General features: G+C 42.8%; 1 long non-coding RNA gene and 1 pseudogene across 1 annotated transcript in view; both read left to right on the forward strand.

Annotated features, from left to right (window-relative positions):
* LOC135056624 (uncharacterized) overlaps positions 1-20,889 on the forward strand; it is a 57,990-nt gene that overhangs the window by 1,051 nt on the left and 36,050 nt on the right. The window lies entirely within an intron of this gene.
* On the forward strand, positions 11,209-11,327 carry LOC134951331 (5S ribosomal RNA; annotated as a pseudogene).

Consider the following 20,889-nt stretch of genomic DNA (forward strand, 5'->3'; position numbering starts at 1 on the left):
ACTTAAGGATCTTTATACCCTGGGTCTAAGATGACTTGACTGTTCACCAGTGATGCAACTTCCTTCCTACAACATTGGTTATCCTGCAGTCACATGACATGAACTGAGATGGTGGCACCAGTGCCTAGAATGGCGGGAAGTTCGTAGGGTACACGCTGGGGAGCATGGGGTGCAGTGATGACAGAGACAGCATCGCAGTACTGCACGCAGGAGAACTTGCATAACCTCTGCAAACAAGCACACAAGTAGTTAGCTGCTAGTCTGTGATGTGCAGAATCAGTCTGGGGAAAGTGCTGCAGCAGTAACACAATCTTACACTGAAGGTATAGAAGCTTGGAAGCTCCCCACTTGCCGGGGGGCCGGTGACTCACTCACCACCGGACTCTTCTGGCTCTGTTAGGGGGTGGCAGCATGCTGCGGGAGTGAGCGGTCGCCTGGAGCGGCTAACGATCATCACCCTCAGGATCTCAGTGTCCTGTCAGCGGAGATAGTGGCATTAACCTCTCAGGGTTGGACACTACTCCCCCCTAAGTCCCACGAAGCAGGGAGGCTGTTGCCAGCAGCCTCCCTGTGCCTAACTCTAATAAAAACTAGAAAAACTCCTATGGAGCTCCCCTAGCTGTGACCGGCTCCACCGGGCACATTTTCTAAACTGAGTCTGGTAGGAGGGGCATAGAGGGAGGAGCCAGCCCACACTGTTAAACTCTTAAAGTGCCAATGGCTCCTAGTGGACCCGTCTATACCCCATGGTACTAATGTGGACCTTAGCATCCTCTAGGACAGGGGTGGCCAACCAGTCAGAGGCAAAGAGCCAGAAAAGATCTGTAGTCAAGAGCAAGAGCCACTATCATGCGCACGCGCGCAAATATGAGGGCGTGGCCTAGTTGTCCCAAAGCCACACCCCATTTTTGTGTGCACACCTTTTGGTATGACGTTTGTAGAAGTATGACCTCATATCATAACCCCGTTTTTCATCATGTTGTACAGTGCCACATATCGCCTTGTAGGATACCCACCTCACTGTCACAATTCAATGGGATTCCAGAGTAATTGGATGCTACGCACAATGGGCCATTTTTGCGGCCTGTTTCTGCCTTCAGCTGTGATCATGTATGCAAAGAAACATGGCATCAGTGTTGCTACTGTCATGGCCAAGCTGCATAGCCACAAGTCCACCCTTAATCTCGTTACTCCATGGTTTTGCGTATAGGCTGAAAATGTGTACGCACTTGCGAATGAGTTTGCAATGGCGCCGCTGAGTGTCTCTTTTCATTTCTGGGCAGCAGCTTCACTTGCTAATATCAGCAGTTCCGTAGCCTAGAAATCGCAATTGCATCTATGCACAAACATGAATTAGGCCATATGGGGGTAATTCAGAGTTGATCATAGTGCTCTAACGCCGTTGGCACGCCCCCTCCCGTCCCGCGACCACCTCTGCCGGTCAATCAGGCAGAGACGATCGCAGCCCAGAGATGCTCATAGCATCTCACTGGATTCCCAGGGTGCGCACGCGCAGTGCGGCCGCTGTGCGTGCGCATTCCACAAAAAGATTCAGGCCAGCAGCGATCCAGTCTGAATTAACCCCAATGTACAAATCAGTGGGAACAACAATTTAAAACAAAAAGAAAACTGGCTTGAATAAATGCAAACAATCTTTAGTTATTTGTAAAACTTCAAACCTCTGACCCAAGCTGTTGTGATTGGGAAGCTAACCGCAGAAGAAAAAACAATGAAATGCAAACTGTGATTGTATGTAATATACTGTTATGTATTTTATATACCGTGTGTATATATATATATATATATATTAGATGTATATATATTATATTATATATATATTAGATATATATATATATTAGATGTATTGAGAAAGGAGGGGGTAGGGGTATCAGCGACCAGTGGTGCAAAAACTATGTTTAAAAAAGGGACTATATCTGAACTTTTATAAAAAAAAATCATATGAAATATAGGATAGATATAACATTTACTATGGACAGGCTATAGTATGATAAAAACAATTCAAGTAAGATTTTTTTATATATATATATATATATATATATATATATATATATATATATATATACAAAAAAAATATAGATTAAAAAGAAAAAAAAAAAAATATATATATATATATATATATATATATAAAAGGAGTAAAAAAGCTCTTTAAAATGAAAAATTTAGAGGTTTTGCTTATCTTTAGTATAGGGGGTCAAGGAGGTGTACCCAACGCGTTTCGTCCATGTGACTTCTATAGCAAATACCACTGACTCATCACAAAATCTCCTGAACCATAAGGACTAGGAACTTGACATTTGGACAGTAGCTTGCTTTTGTGACATAGGCACCAACTAAGAAGGGATTTTTCAAAATTCCACAAAGGGGTTAAAAGGGGTGAGATTATTATTGGGAATTCCCCCCTCACAGAGGAAACTTAAGTCAGCCCAACCAGCCGGGGCTATAAAGAATTCATGGTGCCGGCGATACCAAGTTGCGGAGGGGCAAGGACTCAATGCTCTGTTCCTGGACTTTCTTGCCAGTGGCAGTTGCAGAGCAGTCCCCTATACAAATAGAGGAGCCACATCAACTACCACCCCTAAACACACAAACCTTGCTGGGTGTGGTTCCCCTACTTGAATAATGGACTGCTCTGCAGCTGCCACTGGCAAGGCAGTACAGCCTTATGGTTCAGGAGATTTTGTGATGAGTCAGTGGTATTTGCCTTTTACATATATAGATTTCAGATATAAGTACTTAACCAACCTATTTCCAGTCAGGAGAGGAGAGTGTCTCAATTGTCAGAGGTTAACCTGTCACTTGAACTAAACATTGCCGAACCTCTCAGAGAGCAATAGGAGGAAAGGAGAGAGAGATATTTTGACTCTTAAATGCATTAAAGGAAAGCTTGATAGTCAGCAACTGCTTAAACTAAGAAGAACTTTAACTGAAAAGAGAAAAACTCAGGGAACATAAAAACAATGTAATAATACAAACAAGCAATTTGATGTTTATGTTACGCTGTATCCATAGAAGTTTAGGACAATGTTAACAGCTATTACATTGAAATAAATATGAAACATAAATGTAGAAACAAGTGTAGATGGATATTTGTTCCATAAGGCCCACTTAAAATAGAATATTTGATACTGCATGTGCCGAGTCACTTCAGTCTGCATCCTCCTATCCCCTCCCCCCGTCACCTCCCATGCTGTCAGAGAAACACAAGTTCCAGCATGCTTTTTTTTTTATCTAAAGGCATACGTATCAACATGATCCATTTCACCTGGAACGTAATGATTTAATCCAATTTTTCACACAAATTTCGCAACGGTATTACCTGGATTTGTGCTTTGAACACAATTTTCTGATATATGGACGCACAGAGAACACCAAAACATGTAATATGTATTTTCTTTTTTTATTCTTTTATTTGCTGTTCTCATTAATTTAAAGAAAAAGGCAAAGAAAAACTACAGGGGAAAAAAAGCAGACATACAGTAGAAGTAAATTTACTAAAGATCGATTTTTAAATTGATTTAAAATTGATCAAAATCGACAGAGTTCCAGGGTCAAAATTCCATATTTACTAACAGTTGATTTTAAGATATAATTTTTTTTAATCATTATTTATTATTTTTTTATTATTGTTCTATTTTTAAACCATTGCAGATTTTTTTTTAAAGTCAGTCGTTTTTTGTCAGTTCCATTCAAAATTGACTGCAAATATGAAAGATACAAAAATGCATACAAAATCGATTACAGGTTGAGTATCCCTTATCCAAAATGCTTGGGACCAGAGGTATTTTGGATATGGGATTTTTCCGTATTTTGGAATAATTGCATACCATAATGAGATATTATGGTGATGGGACCTAAATCTAAGCACAGAATGCATTTATGTTACATATACACCTTATACACACAGCCTGAAGGTATTTTTAGCCAAAAAATTTTATAACGTTGTGCATTAAACAAAGTGTGTCTACATTCACACAATTCATTTATGTTTCATATACACCTTATACACACAGCCTGAAGGTCATTTAATACATGTTTAATAATATGTTTAATAACTTTGTGCATTAAACAAAGTTTGTGTACATTGAGCCATCAAAAAACAAAGGTTTCATTATCTCACTCTCACTCAAAAAAGTCCGTATTTCGGAATATTCCGTATTTCGGAATATTTGGATATGGGATACTCAACCTGTACCACTTCCTGTTGATTTTTTATTGGATCATACAAGAGGCTGCTGTGTTTCCTCTTAATTATGGTTTGCATACATCTCTGACAGTGGGGAGCCTGCGATGGTTTGCGTGCATCTCTGATGGTTGGCCAGCTGCAATGGTTTGGTCACACCTCCGCTGGTGATCACTGGCATTCCACTGTGTTTCTAGCTATTTTAATCTCCATTAAAATAATAATAATAATGGGGGGGGTCTCAAGTCTTCTGTGCACATGGGGCCTGATTCAGATGTGGACGGAGGTGCACATAACGCAAAGTACCGATGTTCAGTACTTTGCTCATGTGCAGGACCCATACTGGAAGACAGAGATTTCCTGGCCCCTATGTTGGATGTGCAGTAGCCGACTTGCACGACCGCATGGGTCACACAGCCGGCTGATGGTGTCGCAGGTGATTAGACGCAGTATAGATTAGTAATGCAAACAGGAGGCATCTTCTTATATCAGACGCCTCCTGGTGCATTTACATATAGATGCTATCACTACTGCTTCTGAATATGCAGCAGCGATAGCACCTCCAACCACATCTGAATCAGGGCCAAGCTGCTGGGTTTAACTCCATCTGATCACTGCAGTGTTTTAAATTTGCAGGATCATAATATTATGCTTGTAACATTATCCCAAAGTTGAGGAGGGGTCAAGCGACCCCAATGACCCCAATACTGAGCTTTTCAATGTGAATACTATGAAACTCTTTCTTTAGTCTCTCTGCATGCATATTCTTGTGCTGGAACCCAGGACCTCTCTTTAGGCCCAAAACCCTTTCAGTGAACAAGATAAAATAAACATTCTTGAGTCTTCTCATAGTCAATGGGGGAAATTCAGTTGTTATATCATAGCTTTAACTAATGGGCCCTTCATGGAGCAATTCAATTGTTTTGGGTGACAATTTGTTATTGCACTTGCTGTGCCCTAAAGCACAGGGTTTAGCTGTGTAAAGCGGCTAAACCCATCTAAAGTTCTGGTTAAAGCTCCCAAACTACCGTTTGGGTGCCAACCCATGGACTTTACAACAATTTGTGCTTGCAAGCTCAGAAGGATGCAAGCAGAAATATGGACGCCCACTGCATACGCACCACATTCAACAATTTAATTGCTCAATAGGGCGTCCATTTGTTAATGCTGCAATAAAAACAAGTTAATTCCTCCCCAATTATTTCAATCTCTTACTCCAATTGGACATTATGAAGTTCTGCGCCAGGGCTTGTTTGAAGAGAAAGCAGTAGAAAGTTCTTGGTATTTATTTAGGCTGGAAGATCAAGTAAAAAACTGACAGCACTTTTTACAGACACTTTTAAAAGAATATATATGCTTGTGTCCAAATTTATTGGAATTGTTGGGGCACTCAAGCACAATTGTGTAAGAACCCTATTGACAGCGAGAGGTTCTTCTGCCTATAACAGACGCCCGTTGTTCCCTTAGTGTTTGATGTAAACACTGGTACTTAGGATGCCTCCAGAGTTTACACCTCTAGCAGTAGGGGCTTACTCAATTGACTGGAGATCCGCAGGATTATTGGCTGGAGTTATCTAAAAAGTAAGAACAAGCTAAGACACGAAGGGTTAAGGTAGGTCAGGACCTAATCAGATGCAAATGAAACACGGTTGGTATTTACTTGCAGGATGAGCACTGGGTAAATGCACTGAGGGAGTACACTAGGGATTAACAAGACAGGAACAAAGCAAGGCGAGTAGACTTGGCTTCTGACATGTAGAGTATCCACAGGACAGATCCTAGGTTCAAGAACCTGAAACATGGACCAGCAGCTTACACCAACGCATAACTATAACCGGCAGGGCATAGCAAGACTGCCTGCCTTGTAAGAGATACAAGCACCATTCAGCATGGCTAGGGGGGGGTAGGACCCCTTAATGAATAACTACATGCAGCTGCAGTGCTGCATGTAACACACAAGTCCAGGCTGTCAGAAAAAAGCAGTCCCAGGGTTCCTTGTGGTCGCCCAGTGTCCTAGTTACCTATCGACTGGCAGGCCGTTGGGCTGTGGGAGGAAGTGACGTGACATCCCAGTCGCTTAACCACGTCCGGTACCTGCAGGGAAGACGAGTAGCGGCTCGGAACAGGAATGTTGCTTCAGTCACATATTTCAGGTTGACCACTGCACCATATATCTCTCACCTTGAAGTTGCAAATCCGCCTATGTTTGTCTGAAAATAATTTTGCTGACATTTTTCTATTTGTTATGGATATTTGCACTTTCTTCCAGAGTCTTTTGAGATAAGACAAGGTTTCCGTAATTTGAGAGTATCAGATCTGAAGGAAGTAGCAGGCTTTCAGATGACAACCATAAACACAATAGAATGGAGAAACTGGATGCATAACGATCATTATTATATGCGAATTCCACCCATCGGAGTGACTCCGTCCAATACTTATGATAATGGGAGAGGTAACACCACAATCACTGCTATAAGGTTTGAATGACTATCTCCATCTGGCCATTAAACTGAGGCTGGAAGGCAGGCAGATGGCCCAGAGAAATCCCTAATGAACAAAAGATTCTCCAGAATTTCATCATGGGGGTCATTCAGAACCGATCGCATGCTGCATTTTTTCGCAGCCATGCAATCGGGACTGAACTGCACATGCATGTGTCTCGCAATTCGCAGGCACGTCGGCCGACGGCCATCACCGGGCAGCGATGAATCTATCGAAGAAAGCGATCGCACCAGCGATCGCAAGAAGATTGACAGGCAGAAGGTGTTTGTGGGCGGCAGTATCAGACTACCAACTTTATATTACTGTTTTGAATTTATTGTATATTGGATAGTACATAAGTGTTTTTCTTCTTTTTCTCTCTCCCCCTATCCTTGATTTGAATTACCAATTACTGATTGTAATTGTACTGTAGTGCTTATTGTTTTCTCTTCACAGCTAAGCTGTAGTACTGTATTGTGTAGTATTGCTTAGTTAAAGGTAACAGGGAGTTAGCGTTTAATTAAAAATTGGGAGGGGCCATGATTGAGGATCTCACTCAGTGCATGTCGTGCAAGATGTATGTGCACCTGGAGCAACCGGCCCAGTGTGAATACATCTGCACGAGGTGTGTGCGAACGGTTGCCCTGGAAGCCCAGGTACTGATTTAGAGCCAACCGTCACGCGTCTGAGGGAGATTCACAGTCTCGAGCAAGGCTTAGATAGAACGGTGGAGGAGTCACCGGTAGATGAGGATGACCAGGTACTTGCAAAGGGAGAAAAAGAAAGCTCTTGTGTGGGCGCACTCTTAATTCGATCTAGGAGAATTCCTAGGATATATAAGGAATAGTGTTAAAACATCTATTTATTGTTCAAAGTTAAAAATTAATATAGTTACCCACATATATGATCCAACCGTGACTGAGAAAGAAAATTGTTATGAAAATTTTTAAAATGTTCTGGTCTGTTAATCACAGGGAGTGATTAGAAGGGTGGGAGACACTTGATTGTCTGACCCCTGTTTCTCCTGACCAGTACAGAAATTCTGTATTAATGGGACCAAGAGGAAGTCAGGGTAATCTTTTGTGTATTTATAAGAGACAATTTACTGGGTCAATACTATACACTTTGCTGGTTAAACGTCTGTTCCTAAAGACACGTATGAAATAATAAACAATTGAATAATTAATTAATTATTATCTTCATGGCCTGGTACTGAATTGATAGTCAACAGACGGAAGATATGAAGGAAGAAAAAATGGTGATGCTGCTGTTGGTATCACGTTTCTCATAGAGAAAAATAATTCATACTCTACAACACCGGAGCCACTTGTTAACATCCATACCAAAGAAGCCAATCACAACAGGCTCTTTTCCCTGTGGACACTGTAAATCATGCCCTCAAATATTGCAAACCAATACAGTTATAGGTAGATATGGCCAAATAACAAAGCTACGACATTTTTTCAACTGCAACACTCCAGCTGTAATTTACTGCATTACGTGCAGTTGCAATATGAAATACGTTGGCATGACGACACGGAAACTGAAAGAGAGGGTCCTGGAACATTTGGGCAACATCCGGAATGCATCGAAAGACATTGCACGCATGAAACAGCTTACTTCGGTAGCCAGGCATTTTCACCTTCAACATAAAGGATCAACCAAAGAACTCAAAGTTTTTGGTTTAGACCGCATTCATCAGGGTTTACGAGGAGGAGATATCACTAAAGAGCTCTACAAAAAAGAGAGCGAATGGATTTTCCGCCTCGGCAGCCTCAGACCTTCTGGTCTGAACGAGAAAATAAACTATGGGGTTTTCCTTTAATCAACTTGATACTTCCTGTAATACTTGTTTAGTTGATTACATAGACCCTCCATTTTTCATTCACTTTTAGTCTCAGTATATCTTTAATTCCCCCGTCTTTATCCCCCTTCCCCCCCCCCCTTTTTTTTTCCTTATCCCTCCCCTCTCTACACATATTTGTTCTTTGCTTTCCCATTCTCACCCCAATTTTTCACTCTAATATATATTTTTCCTACATTTCATCTCTAAACATAGTTATCACCAGCACCAACCACTTTACCCACTATCCTGGTCTTATATTATAATGTGATCCATTCCAGCTTACATTATTTCTACTCACTCTCATTTTCACGTTTTGTTCACTAATTCTGTCAGCCCTAACAGTAATACTTACTATGTCTACAACAATCTGACCTCAATCTCTAGTCTTAAATTACCTTACTGCTCAGTCATTATCACTACCCCCATGCCAACACAACATCCCCCATCACCTTACCACCCTCACCACAAGTTATAATTTCCTAACTAATTCCCGTTTTCATTAACTAGTAATCTGCATATTGCCCTTACTTATCTTGTCACTACACCCCTATAATGCACTGGCAACTTTATTTATTTTTAGAACAAGGGTATCATCTTGTCACTACACCACCTGAATGTACTGGCTACATAATTCATTTTAAAACAAAGCTTCTGTCAAAATCCTAATCTTGCGATCAGCTATCTTAACCCAGATTCTTCTTCTCATTCATTCTCGCTTTTTAGCCATGCATTCATTCTTTAAATTTTTATTCTAAATTCTTTATTCTATATCTTTTACAATTCTGCTTTTCCTCTTTTCCTCTTTTTCCCCTTTTTATTCCAAGTCCAGCCCCCTGATACACTCTGGTGGGAGCTATCAGACCTCCACTATTATGCGTAAATAAGTGCTCCTACTGACACACCTTTTAGAATGTAATAGAATGTGCGGTAAGTTAATTTTGTGCAGCACCCATTATATTCCCCGTATGCACCGCAAACCCCAACAATGTCACAAGCACCAAAACAGCACTGTTTTAATGTGCCATCTAAAGGTGCTACCCAATCCTAATCCTAGCATTCATTATTCTCCCCAATGAATCAGTGAGACGTACATATCCCTGCTCTGTGTGTGGGTTCTGTGATCATTAGCATCAAATGCCTGTCATCTAATTGTAACCACACACAGCGCTCAGGATACTCTCCCGACGTTATTTTCAATCAAGGCAAGTCACATGCTTTGCCACCACACAAGCCCTGGCAAACCCTTTTGCAATATGGCGCCATCTTATCTGTAACCCCGTGACCTAACAGTTTCGGGTCTCCTGCTTTGCACGCCGAGTCTCCCTACAGCAGATATAATGGCTATTATCAAATGTTAATCAGTAGTGAACATATTTATCTTATGGTATCTGAATTTAAGGGTGCCACATGTACTATTTCAATATAACTCCTGGCAATCCCTAATGCATAATGGCGGCATTCCGTTTCCAACCTCATGACCCAATAGTCTTGTGCCACTATTTTCACCTCTGATTGGACAATATAATAGGCTTTCCTATACGCGTCACAGAGGGAGTGATCCGGCTGCAGGTGACACGCGTCCTCCTTACAAACATCAGTCATCGGCAGCGGACACCCCCCCGCTCCTCATTGGTTTACCCAGCACTATGAGAGGGAGTGATTACATCCCCGTCCCGTGCGTCCGCTCCAAAACACAGCCGTGATTGGCGGACATTCACGCTCCCCACTGAATCAGCCTGTGCTGTGAGAGGGAGCCACCTTATTCCCGCCCCGAGCGTCTGCTCCGAGATATCAGCCGCGATTGGCGGCTACCTTAATTGCAGTGGTATTTAAACCCTTCATGTCTAAGTGTCTGTCGGGTCCAGGAAGTGAACAAGCCCTAACGGGTGAAACGCGTTTTCCACAGGACCACCACAGGGGACCTTCTCACGGAGTCTTTTGCTGGCAGCAGTCTCTCCTATAACTGTGACACTCTGGAACATCTCTATCTAACCGCACAATGGACTGTATCGTAAGCCTGCACCCGCAGGGTGAATGTATCTAAGCGACAGTGTAGTACAATACGCCTTACTGACACATACTTACCTTCTAATGCATAATTATTGTGTGATACATCGTCTCTAAATTACTTGTATTATTGCAGGGTATAGTTACAAATTCTGTGTGCCAATATACTGTATATAACCTTGGGCAAAATACTTGTAATATACGTGCAGAGATTATCACAAATGAATTTAGACATCCTATAAAGGGATAACATTCTCATTTTAATTTCTGCTAGTGTCTATTGGCTTTTGGCATATACCTAATATTCACACATAGCTTGTCAGAGAATTATTTTTCCTGTGTCCGGGTTGTGCTTTCTTTCTAATCCTAAGTGACGGTTATACTTAGTGTCTCCGTATATGATCACGTATGATCTACATATTATTTAGGATTGGCCTAATGGTTTAAAACAATTATATAATTCTTGGTATAATTTTTTTCTGACTTTTACTTTTTTTCCGTGGACTCTCATTCATGATTCAGGGCACATGGCACCCATTGAGTGGTGTCTGCTTGGCCGTGTCTAACGTGGAAAGTAGATCCACATGTTATACTTCTCTTTTCTGGCATAACTTTGTTTCTTCAAAATTCCTATATAGGTGCACTCTCATTGGTACACAAATCACATATTCCTCTCTACTACCATACCACGCTGCAAATGCCCGATCTCGTCCGATCTTGGAAGCCAAAGAGCGTTTGGCTGGGTTAGTATCGGGGGAGGAGACCTCCTGTGAATACCCGGTGTTGTAGAGTATGAATTATTTTTCTCTATGAGAAAAGTGATACCAACAGCAGCATCACCATTTTTTCTTCTTTCATATCTTCCGTCTGTTGACTATCAATTCAGTACCAGGCCATGAAGATAATAATTAATTATTCAATTGTTTATTTCATACGTGTCTTTAGGAACAGACGTTTAACCAGCAAAGTGTATAGTATTGACCCAGTAAATGGTCTCTTATAAATACACAAAAGATTACCCTGACTTCCTCTTGGTCCCATTAATACAGAATTTCTGTACTGGTCAGGAGAAACAGGGGTCAGACAATCAAGTGTCTCCCACCCTTCTAATCACTCCCTGTGATTAACAGACCAGAACATTTTAAATTTTTTCATAACAATTTTCTTTCTCAGTCACGGTTGGATCATATATGTGGGTAACTATATTAATTTTTAACTTTGAACAATAAATAGATGTTTTAACACTATTCCTTATATCCTAGGAATTCTCCTAGATCGAATTAAGAGTGCGCCCACACAAGAGCTTTCTTTTTCTCCCTTTGCAAGTACTAGTACTTCCTAGCTCTGGGCGCACTGCCAAAAAGGACTATAATTTAAAGAGTTAATAAAATTCTCTCTCTAGAAATTATAAATCGTCCATCTTTGGTTTTTCACTTATTACCTATACTTTGACCTGTGACCGGTCGTCCCCTTTTTGTCACGAGGATGACCAGGTTGCCAGCTGGGTCACAGTTAGGAGGAAGAAAAAGAGGGGGAGGCACGACATCTCTGAACTACCAAACCCCAACAAGTTCGCCCGATTGGACGTAGATTCGGAGGTTGGTAGTGAGGAAATGACTGTGCCGGAGGAGACTGTTCCCTCTAGCAACCAGAGGAGCAGTCCCTCTGGCGCAGTTGGGATAAAAGATAGTGAGGTACCGAGACAGATTGTGGTGGTAGGGGACTTTGTCATCAGGAAGATAGATTTGGGAATCTGCTACCGGTACCGTGATCGCCGTAAAGTCTGTTGTCTCCCGGGTGCTCCGGTACGGCACATCGCGGACGGATAGATAGATTGTTGGGAGTGGCTGGGAATGACCCTGCGGTCTTGGTGCATGTTGGCACCAATGACAAAGTTAGTGGTAGGTGGGATGTCCTTAAGAAAGATTATAGGGAGGCAGAGGGAGATTAGGGAGGTAAATGTGTGGCTTAGAGACTGGTGTAGGAAAGAGGGGTTTGTGTTCCTGGAACACTGGGCAGACTTCTCAGTCAGGCGCCATCTGTTTTGTCGTGATGGATTGCACCTGAATGAGGAGGGAGCAGCGGTGCTGGGGGGAAGGATGGTTAGAAGGTTGGAGGAGTTTTTAAACTAGGTGCCTGGGGGGAGGGTTTAGTTAGAAACTACTGGTCATGCAGTGAGAACAGTAAAGATGGTGGTAGTGAATCAAATGGGGGTGGAGAAGGGGGGAGGGAAAGAGCAGACTCCACGACCATTAATATGGGTACTAAAAAGGATATTACCAAGGATATTGCCAAATCACTGACTAGTGACGTTTATGGGTTACCTTTACTGCATACAGAAAATTATGTCCTTACCACTTGGAGAAATACTTATCTCAATTGTATGTATGTAAATGCTTGAAGCCTAACAGGTAAAAAGAGGGAACTAGAAATCCTTGCCGCAAGCAATCAGTATAATATTATAGGCATTACTGAAACCTGGTGGGACGAATCTCATGACTGGTCAGTTAATATGGAGGGTTATACGCTGTTCAGGAGAGACAGATCAAACAAACGGGGTGGAGGGGTTGTCTGAACGTTAAGCCGTTTTTAAAACCTGTTGTACGGGAAGATATTCATGAGGAAACTGTAAACACTGTTGAGACGTTATGGGTTGAAATTACATGCGTGGGAAAGGTAAAGAAAAAGATAGTAGTGGGGCTATGCTACAAGCCCCCTGGCATTAATATATCTGATGAGGAAGTGTTGCTGAAGCAAATTGAAAAAGCGTCAGGAGCAGGCGACGTAATAGTGATGGGAGATTTTAACTATCCGGAGATAGATTGGACAAACGATTCATGCGATACTGCTAGGGGTAATATGTTTTTAAACACGCTAAATGATAACTACTTCAACTAATCGAGGAACCCAACTAGGTACAATGCAATCTTAGACCTGTTGTTGACTAACAATGGGGATTTGATATCAGATACTATAATAGGGGAGCCCATAGGAAACAGCGACCACAATATGGTCACATTCAAGATCAATTTTCATAAGCAGTCCTACAGTATATAGGTTCAGCTAGGACTCTGAACTTCAGCAAAGCCAAGTTTGACGTGATGAGAGAAGCTGTAAGGGACACTGAATGGGAAATTTTGTTTCAAGGAAAAAACACTACGGAAAAATGGGAGGCATTAAAATCACTGCTCGAAAAGATTACTCGTAAATTTATTCCCATGGGCAGCATACAAAGGACTAAAAACTCCAAACCAATGTGGCTTAATAAATATATTAAGGAATTAATGGGCAGAAAAAGTCGAGCATTCAGAAAATACAAATCAGATGGAAAGGCAGAGTCATTTGAGTACTATAAGGTTTGCAACAAGATATGTATAAAAGAAATTAGAACGGGTAAAGTAGAAACCGAAAAGCTAGTAGCAAAGGAAAGTAAATAAACACCTAAAAAATTCTTTCAATATATCAACAGCAAAAGATTAAAGAAGGAGAGTATAGGCCCTTTAAAGGACAAACTGGGAGACTTAATGAAAAATTATAACGATATAGCGGATACAGTAAACACATTTTTCTCATCGGTATTTACAATAGAGGACCAGATGCACGAACTAACACCCAACCCCAATAAGGATAATGTCCCACTACTTAGTGCGCGACCGATTGAAAAAAATTAAGATTTAATAAGTCACCTGGTCCAGACGGTATTCATCCAAGGGTTCTCATGGAGCTACACTCCGAATTAGCAAAACCTCTATTTTTAATCCTTAACGACTCACTCACTTCAGGCATGGTTCCCAAAGACTGGCGTATAGCGGAAGTAGCGCCAATCTTCAAAAAGGGAAGTAAAGCTGAACCAGGCAATTATAGACCAGTTAGTCTTATATCTATAGTGAGGAATGTCCTAGAAAGCATTCTGAGGGATAGTGTACAGAAGATCCTCAAAGCCAAAAAGATTATTATTAGGAACCAACATGGATTTGTGAAGGATAGATCATGTTAAACAAACTTACTAGGCTTTTATGAAACAGTTAGTGCGAACCTTGATCAGGGAAAGGCGGTGGATGTAATCTTTTTAGACTTTGCTAAAGCTTTTGACACAGTGCCACACATGAGACTTATTTATAAGTTACATGAACTAGGGCTAGGGAGCACAATATGCACTTGGGTTAGTAACTGGTTAGATAATAGGGAGCTGCGAGTTGTGGAAAATGGAACTTTTTCAAATTGGAATAAAGTTCTAAGTGGGGTGCCACAAGGGTCTGTTCTCGGACCGCTATTGTTCAACATTTTCATTAATGATCTAGCGGAAGGTTTAGAGAGCATGGTGTCAATTTTTGCAGACGATACCAAACTATGTAAGGTTATAAATTCAGAGGGAGACACTGAGTCTCTCCAGAACGACCATTTAAACTGGAATCATGGGCAGCAAAATGGAGAATGAGGTTTAATACAGACAAGTGTAAGGTAATGCACCTTGGTAGCAAGAACAAAAATTACACCTACATACTTAATGGGGTGATTTTAGGAGACTCTCTGTACTGGAAAAAGATTTAGGTGTTCATATAGATAACAAACTTAGCAGCAGCACCCAATGCAGGATAGCGGCAAACAAAGTACTAGCATGCATAAAGAGGGGTATTGATGCAAGGGATGAGAGTTTTATACTCCCATTATATAAAGCTTTAGTGAGGCCCCATCTGGAATACTGCGCACAATTTTGTGCACCCTACTACAAAAATGATATTCTGGAACTAGAAAAGGTTCAGAGGCGGGCGACCAAACTAATTAGGGGGATAGAGACGCTAGAATACCAGGAAAGACATGCAAGGCTTGACATGTTCACACTAGAAAAGAGATGATCAACATTTATAAATATTTAAGGGGACAATACACAGCTTTCGGGGATCTGTTTTTGTAAAGACCAGCAAAGAAAACACGTGGACACCCACTTAGGTTAGTGGAGAGGAGTTGCCGCACACAGAGGCGGAACTTTTTTTCACAGTAAGGACAGTACGAGTTTGGAATTCCCTGCCTGAGACAGTAGTAATGGCGGACTCGGTCTATACTTTTAAGAATGGCCTAGATAAATTCTTAATGGATAAGGATATACAGGGTTATGGTGGATAGATCACGTACCATAGTTATAATAAAATGAGGGAATACAACACAACGGCCGACTTTATCAACAGGTAAATTAATTCTGAAAATAATACAGAGTAGGAGACCACAAATAAGTTGAACTTGATGGACGGATGTCTGTTTTTTCAACCTCACAAACTATGTAACTATGTAACTCACCGTTTTCTGGGAGTGTCTGGAAAAACGCAGGCGTGCCCAGCCGTTCCGGAGGAGGATTCCTTACATCACCACCTGTCCGGATCGTCGCAGCGGCTGAGTAAGTCCTGGGCAGTGCAGAAATTGCACAAACTTTTGTTTGTGCAGCTCACTGCACAGCCGATTACAGACCTGCAAATCGATTATCCCCTCCCCTGTAGGCGGTGATTACCTGGTTGCAGCAGTGCAAAAAATAGCCTGTGTGTGACCAGGTCTGAATTAGGCCCCATGTACTGTGATGCTCTGTCGCAGACTATATTAGAGGGAATGTCATCTGAGTATGTTTTAAACAAACAGATCATGACAAGCAGTCATGTGACTGACGCCAGAATCCTGAAGGTGAGCATCGGGAAAAGGACCTGGGGGAGGGTTAGGCCCTAGGGGGATTAGGGTTGGGCACTAGGGGGTTGGTTAGCCATAGCCGCCACCCCCCAGGGCTTGGTCCTAGGGCTTGGTCCTAGCTGCCTCCCCTCATGGATTAGCCATAGCAACCCCCCCCCCCAAGGGTTAGCGTAAGGGGCAGGAGAGTGGTAAAATACCCCTATCCGGTGTCAGGATGCCACGGTTGGTCATGGTCATGTGACTGCCAGCATTCTGACAGCCGGTATTTCATACCAAATCCATCATACACGATATATCCAAACTCCCGGTGTCTTATGGAAGGCCACCAGGTGGACAAGATGATGATGGTCTCGTAGATTCGCAAGTGTCCTGAGGTTTTGCAACTGTGAGCTTCCAGTAATGATGCATTCCTTCGATTCTTGGGAACAAAGGGGGTCATTCCGACCTGATCGCACGCTATCGTTTTTCACAGCGCTGCGATCAGGTCACTACTGCGCATGCATATGCACCGCAATGCGCAGGCGTGTTGCACGGGTACAAAGCAGATCGCTGCTGGGCAATGGATTGTACAAAGAATCCATTCGTACAGCCGATCGCAAGGAGATTGACAGGAAGAAGGCGTTTGAGTGTTTGGAAAAACGTCGAAGCATTTGCAGGGCGGGTGTCTGATGTCAAATCCGGGACCGCACAGGCTGAAGTGATTGCAGCGGATGAGTAAGTTCAGACCTACTCAGAAACTGCACAAACTGTTTTTGTACTGCTTGGGTGCTCAAGCGTTCGCACACTTGCACAGCTAAAATACACTCCCCTGTGGGCGACGACTATGCGTTCGCACGGCTGCTAAAAACAGCTAGTGAGCGATCAACTCAGAATGACCCTCAAAGAGCAGTTTGCTGGTGCCTGATTCGATGATATCTTCAGTAGTTGTAACAGATCTCTAATGGGAGCCAAAGAAAGCTTTCTCAAGGGAATGATTGCTGTGGGAGTAGGAGAACCCACCTGTAGGTTTTATATAACCTAGCGCAGTGGCTCTCATACTGTGTGCCGTGGCACCCTGGTGTGCCTCAGGGTGATCCAGGCACAATTAAAATTATTTATGGTCATTGTAATAGGAAAAATCAGTGCTGGTGGCTGGCAATCCAAAAATATGTGGACAAACAGAACCAAATCCAGCCCCTTACCACACAACTGAACCTAAGGATGATATATAAACAGAATTTACTTAATTTGATATATTTCTTTCTAAATTTCTCAATAAGAAACTTTTGTCCTAGGAGTGTCTTGAAAAATTTCTGATACTTTTGGGAACCACTGATCTAGCGCATAAGTTATGGTCATATTAAAAAATTAAAAGAGCCCATGTAGCCTGTCCGTGGCTTTATCTCTTTGCCAATACCATATATAACGGTGTGTTTAGTTCCATCCAATCAATGCCTTCATTATTTTAATGCAAGCTTGCTGAAGATAACTTCTTTATTTACATAAAAGCATGATCTGTATCTGCAACAAGGGGCCGATTCAGATCTGATCGCTAGGCTACGTTTTCTCACAGCCTGCGATCAGATCTGAACTGCGTATGCGCGATGGACCGCAGCAACGGGGTTCGCCGGTCAGCGACGGGATGGTGTGAAATTTCCAAACGCATGGGCGATCGCAAGAACATTGACAGGAAGAGGGCATTTGTGGGTGGCAACTGACCGTTTGGAAAAACACAGGTGTGTCCAAGCGCTTGCAGGGAGGGTTCCTGATGTCAATTCCGGTCCTAAACAGGCTGATGTGATCGCATCGGCTGAGTAAGTCCTGGGCTGTGCAGAGACCGCACAAAATCTGTTTGTGCAGCTCTGCTACACATGCGTTCGCACACTTGCACAGCTAAAATACACTCCCTCCCCCCCCGTAGGCGGCGACTATCCAATCGCAGGGCTGCAAAAAACGCTGCCCAGAGTTCAGGTCTGAATTACCCCCCAAATCATTAATGTTTGATACCTCTGAGCTAGTAGACCTCAACCCATGATTAAGAATAGTTTGCATATAAAATCTGTGTAATACCTGAAGACAAGGCATGCACAGCAATTCTCATGTTTCTGTGAGTCAGCGTAGGGACCAGCCAGAAGGGAAGACTTTGACGTTGACCAGCTTGACAAATTATTGCAATATTTTGGAGCAAGCATTCCCTGAATTTAAATGTGAGACATTTTTATTTCAGTGGTGTGGTCACATACCTCTGGCAGCGCATATATTTGAGTGCCGTGGATTAAAGTCTATTTTTTATACCATCCACAAAAGTAACAGCACAGTTGCATGTACATAAGTCAATGGGAGGTATTCAATTTTTGAAAAGTCAGTTGGATGTCTGTTTTTTCTTATCTAATAGACAGGAAAAAACAGACACCTAGCCTACTTTTCAAACAATTGAATATCCCCCAATTAATTTATTAGAGCAATGTTTCAAGGGGATCAGTATGAAATACCTACAATCAAAATCCAGACAGTCAAAAGCCCGACAATAATTGACCGACGGTCAGAAACCCAACAAGGGCAAAATACCGACAAAGTCAAAATACCGACATTTAAAATACAGATAAGGTCAAAATACCGACATTTTAAATGTTGACAGGTCAAAAAGTCGACAAGAGTTTGTAATTGTTTATTGGTGTGTATATTGACATGGACACCGTATAAGTGTGTTGCGTCCCCTCGCATGGCTCCCTGCGCTCGGCACACTATTATATACCCCCTCTAGGTCTACTGGTGTTAGGGTCTCCTGCCCTGTGCTGCCACGTCGTCATGGCAACCGGGAGACAAGTGCTAGCGGAGTAACCTGAGCGCAGCTGATACTCCGGTTCGGGTCTTTTGCTGTGCAGTGGTTACAGGCAGGGGATCCGGTGCTGGTTTTTGTGCTCACAGTCTGTGAGGTCTGAGGGGGGCGTGGACAGCACCTGCTTTATAAGGCCTCTTCTCAGATTAAGCAGATGCTGCTGAATCTTTGTTGGTTAGTCAGTTCCTGAAAGTTAGCCAGTACTGTGTAGCTTTGTATTTGTTGTTGCTTACTGCAAATAGGCCTGGGGATTTGGTACTACACTCTGCCAATCCAGACCTAGCAGTAAGACTGGAGTCAGTCGTTTAGCCTGCTGAGGTTCTTTTGATATTCTGTGAACCCAGCAGGTTTGTGGCTGTACTTTCAGACCTGCCTGCTTAATCCTCTCTCACTGTGCAGGGTGTCCATGTGTCAGTTTAGTGGCAGTAAGCTGTACCTGGGCCCTGCAAGTGAGAATTAGGATTGTGGAGACTCTCCTTGTGTCTATTATTCCATCTCTGACCAAGGAGTTTACTGCCACACCCGTTGGTAACCCTTTAGGGTTTTGCTGTTGCCCTTAGCAACAGCATTTCGGGTTCTCTACATATTAAAACACAACATCTTGCTTTTTCCATCTGAGCATTTCTAATACTAGGGAGACACCCAGTTTCTTAGCCTCTGGGCTTCTCTGTTCACTCTGTGTTGGTTTTGTTACCCTATCACCTTCTGTGTACGTTATGTCATATTTCCCAGACTGTCTGTGAGTTCATTTGTTTTGCATCCCTCTCTGTTCAGACACCAGTACATTCCTGCAGGCACTGGTGTGCATAACAGTTCAAACACCAGTACATTCCTGCAGGCACTGGTGTGCATAACATATTCAGCAGCCCAATACTCCTGTTGAAATTTTGTGGGAATATGGAGCATACCCCTCAAAATACGTTGCAACAGGTGGTCGATCAGGTGCAGGTCCTGACTCGTCAATTTAATGATTTGTCCATTAAAATGCACACCTCCCAGGCCGCTGGCGGAGCTCCCGCAGCAGCAGCACCTTCAGGGGTTAAGGAGCCGAAAGTAAATCTTCCGGATCGTTTTTCTGGAGATCGCTCGCAGTTCTTTTGTTTCAAGGAGAGCTGCAAGTTATATTTCCAGCTTAGGCCTCAGTCTTCTGGGTCAGAGATTCAGCGGGTGGGCATAGTGATTTCCTTGCTACAAGGAGACCCACAGGTCTGGGCATATGGGTTGCAGCCTGACTGTCCGTCGCTTAAAAGTGTTGCTGCTTTTTTTACGGCACTGGGCATGTTGTATGATGACCCTGACAAGACGGCCTCAGCCGAGGCTCAGATTTCGATCCTTAAGCAAGGGCGAAGGCCAGTTGAGGTTTACTGTACGGAGTTTCGGAGGTTGGCCCATGATACCCAGTGGAATGACCTAGCCCTGAGACACCAGTACCGAAGAGGTCTTTCTAACCAGATAAAAGACCAACTGGTACAATATCCCTTGCCTGATAGCTTGGATCAGCTCATGCAGTTATCCATCCGGGTGGATAGACGGCTGAGAGAGCGTAGGCTTGAAAGGGAGACCGAAGTTTCCTTCTTTCCCAAGGGAACCTCAGACTCTGAGGAATTTTCCGAGGAGCCTATGCAGATTGGGGCTACCCGCCTCTCCTCGCGTGAGAAGACGCGGAGGAGACAGCAGGGGTTGTGTTTGTACTGTGGGAATAAGGGTCATGTGGTAGTATCATGCCCAGAAAAGCCGGAAAACTTCAGGGCCTGAGGGTGATGGGAAATATCCTGTCAGGCCAGAAGTCAGAATTTCCCAAGAAGACTTTTATCATTCCGGTGACCTTGAAGATCCTCAGTCAAACTGTCAAGACTGGGGCCT

The sequence above is a fragment of the Pseudophryne corroboree genome, chromosome 1 (genome assembly GCF_028390025.1).
Source record: "Pseudophryne corroboree isolate aPseCor3 chromosome 1, aPseCor3.hap2, whole genome shotgun sequence".
Taxonomy (NCBI): domain Eukaryota; kingdom Metazoa; phylum Chordata; class Amphibia; order Anura; family Myobatrachidae; genus Pseudophryne; species Pseudophryne corroboree.